Raw genomic sequence first — 5,622 nt, 5'->3', positions numbered from 1 at the left:
CCTGCTGCTGCTGCCACCAAGAACTAGAAATACACATTCTTGCTCTTGTTAAATTACTGATATGTTAATTACTCTATTCTGGATGCTGCAGTTGCATTTTTCATGCGTGTTTATTACCTTTTGTTGCTGCCTGCCAAAAATACTGTGGGCAGATCCTATGCCTGATGCTTTGTTTTAGTTGCCTGGCTACTGTAAAATGTTATCTTAGCTTTTGCTGAGGTGTCACAGATGCTTTCTTGATGAGTGTCCAAACAAAGAAATATGTGAAAGATGCTGGTGAATGCCATGCTTGCCTAGTTCTGATGCTTTTGCTAGAGATGCTGCAGTATACTTACTTTGCTCTGCTACTACAGACTTGCTGTAAAATAACATAGAAGGTAGACTAAAACCTTTCATTTATACAGCAGACTCATGGTCAGTCCCAAAGGTAATATCTGTATCTTTGTATGCGAGGGGACTCTTGGTGGAAGGAGATGCTGGGCAGCTGCTTCACTTAATTGAAATGCATTCTTTTCTGGTAATTGTTACAAAGAAAATGTTCTTTTTCCTGTTGACTGTATTGCCAGATTTTTCCCTTCCTCTCTGCCTCTGAAAGTCTCCAACAGAGAGAGATTCAAATCTCAAAACTTAATTGGGATGTTGATTTCAAACTTCTTCCCTGACAAAAACTGAAAGTAGCCAATATTTCTTCTGCTCGCTACATTTTCTTGTTTTGCCTGCATAACTTCATCTCTTTACATCACCAGCACTTCTGACTAAATTGTTCTCTTTTACTCACAGTTTGAAACCTCTTCTAAAGTCTCTGAATAAGCTGTGTTTCCTTCCAGTCAGCCCAAAAATATTTTGTCAGCAAATAAATAAAAAATTACTTTTAACAGCTGTTTTACTTCCTTACTTAATGTGATTGCAAGCCTTTTCTTAATTATTCTTGCCTTTTGGCAGTTTGCGGTGCATTAATATTTACAAGATGAGATGTAGTTTTCTGTTTATATTAGCAGTCCTCTGTCTGTGAGATCTGGACCAACCAGAATGCAGGATATCCTTTCTCATCGATTCATCAGGTTCATAATGTAAGATACAGTGATAAATGGCTCTGTTGTCACTCTATGGATGTACAGTCTGTTGCCGTGGTGTGATCTACGGGTGTGTCATGTCGCTGAAATGACAAAAAAAACCCAAACCCAAACAGTCCGTAACTTGTCCTCCCTCTTTGGGGATTCTGTGTGCGCCCATTCGTGTCTCGTGTGGCTGGCATCTGTTGGCTGGACGGTGTCCACGCAGGGTGGGGAGGTGGTGGTTGCCAGCAGCAGTCTCGCTCAGGTGGGGGGAGCTTTGACTTCTGTTCCTGATGTTGTTGTTTGCCCGCTTTCCCAAAGCGAGAAACCGTGTAAACAGCTCCGTTTGCACAGTTTCACCCCCTACACCCACAACGTGTTGTGCTGCTCTTTCTGTGTTAACTTACGGGCCTCGCCTCGCGGAGAAGCACGCCCTGTTGTGCAGAGGATGTGCTTTGCACTGTCAGGGAATTCAGAGTAACCCCGGTGCTGCTTTTGAGTTTTCACCGCTGGTCACACGCAGCAGTCACACGTGCTGTGCATGTGAGATCAAACCTGGTGGTCCGTGTTGCAGCGCAGTAAAGGACGACAGCAGGTTGTTGAGCACCGTGTTTCAGAGGAGCTGTAGATTTCTCCTAGTTTCTCTCATATAAGCACTTCCTTGGAGCATTTCTGCCAGAGAGGGGCAATTTTGGCCCCTTCGAGCTTTAGAAGCTTTTAAAATGTAAGGCACGCCACAAATCTGTCTCTGTTATTTCAAAAAACAAAGATAGAACAAGGTAAAAATGTTTCTCTCAATCTAGGAATTAAAACATAAGCAAATAATGAGAATTTGGCTGGTCCACAGAACATTTAAAATACTTCCAGGGAGAAAATGAATCATTTTTCAGCCAGAAGCATTGTATCTGTGTGCTCCAACTTATTGTTGTCATGGTGACTAATGCATGGCACCATTGCCAGGCATGAGGCTTTAGCAGGTGAAAAGTTATTAGATGTGTTCCTTGTTACAAATTAATACATCCAAGCCAGTCAAAACCAGGTCTTTTTTTTTTTTTGTCTGTAATGTGGAGGGTACTTAATTGACATTTTTGTAAAAATATGAGGCAGGTGTTAGATTTTATAGAAGTTGTATTGAGATTACATCTTACCTGTGACTACTTCTGCATCCAGGTGCCATTAATGTGAGTCAAATTAACAGTTCTCAGAGAACTGGATGAGATAGAAAAATGTGGAACAATTGTAAAAAAATTACCTAATAGCAGAAATCTGCTTCTGTAGCCCATTTTTCATCAAGCATCTCACCTTTTCTAGGGCACTGAGAAGTGCACATCTGCCCATCTTCAGGGTCTTGACCTTTATGGGTAAAAAGTTGTCACCATTAAAAGAGTGGAATCTTTGCAGCTCTGGCACCTGACTCAAGGGTGTTTTGTAATTGTAGATTCTTTATCTGCAAAATGTGGAGCAATAAATCTTCTTTCTCAAGGTGACTGAGGCAAGAGAGAGGTATGGCACTGGTTAAAGGCATGGAGAGGTTAGAATACTAAAATACAGGCAGTACAGCAAAAAAACAGGTGATAAATTACACAGCTGTCTGATGAGCTGTGAAGTTAGATGAGGAATAAATTATCTCCTGCCTTTCTACTTCATCAGAGAGAGAAAAAAAATCTACATACATAGATTGTATCATAAAAAATACATAAGCTTAAATGTTTGATTATTTCTTATAATTGCACATTAAATATTTAAACCAGAAAATCCTTATCCTATCATGTCTGTTTTTAAAAATGAAATCAAACATCATAGTTGGCCCTGCATGGCAATTTGCAAGCATTTCTATACTCTTTGAAAGAGTTTTAGGTGCTTATGAAGGTCCTGAAACTCAGTACGTCACCCATGGGTTGTTCCACACCAATTCAGGTTTAGAACTACTAATAATTTGTATTTTTCTACCCCGGAGTTGAGACATGAAACAACAAGTCTTCTCCAAGTCGAAGATGTTCCTACCTATTTTACCTGAAGTTAATTGCCATCATTATATCCTAAACCTCAGCATTTCAGTTCCTAACAATAATCAGTCATCTGAGGAGCTACTTTTCTTCCTATAGTTTTATAGGCCTAGATTTATGGAAGTATTCAGCTGTCTAAATCTTGCTTAAAAGCCTTTTTTCTCTTAAAAAGAATAGGAAAAGAAAGGAAGAAAGGAAGTTGCATGGGAAACGTGTAGTAGGAATTACACTTCCAAATATCTTCTTGAGTATGGGCTTTGGAGACTACCCTGTTAAAACTCAGTCTAAATAGGTAATGAATACTAGCAGGAGTATGGTTTGAAAATCTGAAGTTTGGTAAGGAAAAAAAGGAAAAGAGACTAGAGCCACTTCTGCTGAGTATTAAAAACCACTTGTAATACAGTTACAAAAGAGAATTCTATGCTTGTGTATAACGTTTTCTTCATCCCTCATAATAATCTATACCTAGATGTTTGATTGTATGCAACTTTTCTTAGTTGCTGCTCCTTCTATAAGACACGCTGTGAAATACATGAAAGTCTTCCAGTGCAGCAGCCTGTTGGGAGCAGCAGAAATCCTGTATCTCTGCATGCCCTTAACCTCAGCTGTGCTGTTTGTTCAGATCGTCCTAGAGACATGTGCAGCAATTGCATCAATTCTGTTTTGTCTAATTTAAAAGGAATAGGTACTTGGATGATTGTATGTATTTATAGAGCAATCAGTGGATACAAATGAATGGTCTCCATACAGTCCCTCTCTAAGTATCTTGTACAGTAGTTTTATTAGCCTGGGTGAAGATTATTTCTCATTGCCTCATGATTATCGCTTCCTAGCTCCTGTATAAAACTGAACCCATATGAGAGGTAATCACTGTTCCTCTTGTTACCCTTCTTCATCTGCAGGCATAAACAATGCTGTTTTCCCTGCTTTTTAATACCTTTCATGCAAAAGGGAGTCAAACTGTAAAATTATGCACTCGTTTAGCTACTGATGTACCCTGTTTAATTTGTCAGCACTGTTCATTTTCTGCATGCAAAGAATGTCACCTGCAGACCAGAGCAACAAAAAGGTTTGGAGCACTACCCAGGGTAACTTATTCCATATAAATTCTGCCCCTACCTCATGGCTGTCCCTGTGCTTCCCCAGTGGAGAGATTTTATAGTTCTATACCTTCTCTATCCCAGATTTACTCCTTTTCCATCATAATAACCTTTTGCTAAATGTGTAGGATGTATCTTCTGAGATCTGCTTCCTTACACTCAGTGTGCAGGAGTGTATCTTTATAAGAAAAAAAAAAAAAAAAAGAGGACTATTTCAAGTGGTCTGTTAGCTATGGCCTTGAACAGTTCATAAGAGACAGCTGAGCACACTGCAAGAATTTGTCATGGGTGCAATCCATCTTCCCTTGAAGTGAAATACAAACTCCACTAATAAGGATGAAGATCCTTACCCCTTGTAATATGATTGAAACCTTACTTCACAGGGAGAACTGCTTCTTAAAAGCAATCAAATTTCCACTTCAGATTAAATACGGTGAAGGGTTTTTATATGTTAGTTGTCAGAGGATTCATTTCTGTGGATACAGAATGCCAAAAACTGGAGGAAGTCCTGCTGCTGCTTTCCTTTCAAAATTGGAGGTCGAAGTTGTACCCATCGCATACAGGCAACTTAACTAGGAAAAAGAGAGATTACTGTATAATTTGTAGATGTGCTAATATGGTCAACATTAAGCAGCTTTAACTTGTTTTATTATGTTCACTTGCTTGAAGTCACCATATCTGCAAAGTAGTGTTGATGTTTCCAAATTTATCTCTCGCTTTTCATTGCAGAGTTGTGCAAATGTGTGTCCTTTCATTAGTTTGTGACACATGAAAATTATGTACTTGTTCTGTTTACTCTGTTCTGATTTAAGTTGTAGGATGTGATAGTTTGGCAGACTTCTGAATGTCTTCGATAAGAATTTTTTCATGTGTTTTTGATGCTTAACTTCTTTTTGCTTTAAAAGTCTTAACTTCTTGCCATATTCTGTGTGAAATGCTAATGACATTTCCTTGCCAGCTTCCACACATATTTTCACAATATGACATGTATAGAAAATACACAGAGAAAAGTGCAGGTAAAGAAAGAGGGAGCATAATCCAAATTGAAATAATCATAGGGAAGAGGGTAAAATAGTTTCAGAGAGAACATGCATGGGAGGACAGAGGATCAGGCAGAGGAAATCTGATCCCCAAAAGACAGAGTGGGAAGGAGAGGTGAATTCAGAGACAGATCAGACAGGGTAGGTGAGAAGTGTGGCCAATGGCAGAGGGAAGAGGGCTTGGGAAGAGGAGAAGGACTGTCCATGGATCATTTTCAGTTAAAGTGACCTAGCCCTGGTTTGGCAGCATCCCTGGTGTTGAGGGCATGGGCACATATGAACCAAAAGTAGGAGAGATCACTGTTAAAAAAGAAATAACCTCAAAATAATATTTTTTTGTTGCACAAGTCTGCAAGGTGGAAGGACCTTCCAGGGCCCAGAGGTCAGTCCAGGTCCAATAAAGCCATGGCCAAAAATACGC

The 5,622-nt window shown here is 39.5% G+C and overlaps 1 protein-coding gene across 1 annotated transcript in view; it reads left to right on the top strand.

Annotated features, from left to right (window-relative positions):
- The window catches only part of ANKS1B (ankyrin repeat and sterile alpha motif domain containing 1B), a 423,652-nt gene that overhangs the window by 389,157 nt on the left and 28,873 nt on the right, over positions 1–5,622 (top strand). The window lies entirely within an intron of this gene.

Source organism: Chaetura pelagica, unplaced genomic scaffold (assembly GCF_000747805.2).
Source record: "Chaetura pelagica isolate M959 unplaced genomic scaffold, ChaPel_1.0 scaffold50, whole genome shotgun sequence".
Taxonomy (NCBI): domain Eukaryota; kingdom Metazoa; phylum Chordata; class Aves; order Apodiformes; family Apodidae; genus Chaetura; species Chaetura pelagica.
This window is presented reverse-complemented; position numbering and strand designations above follow the sequence as displayed.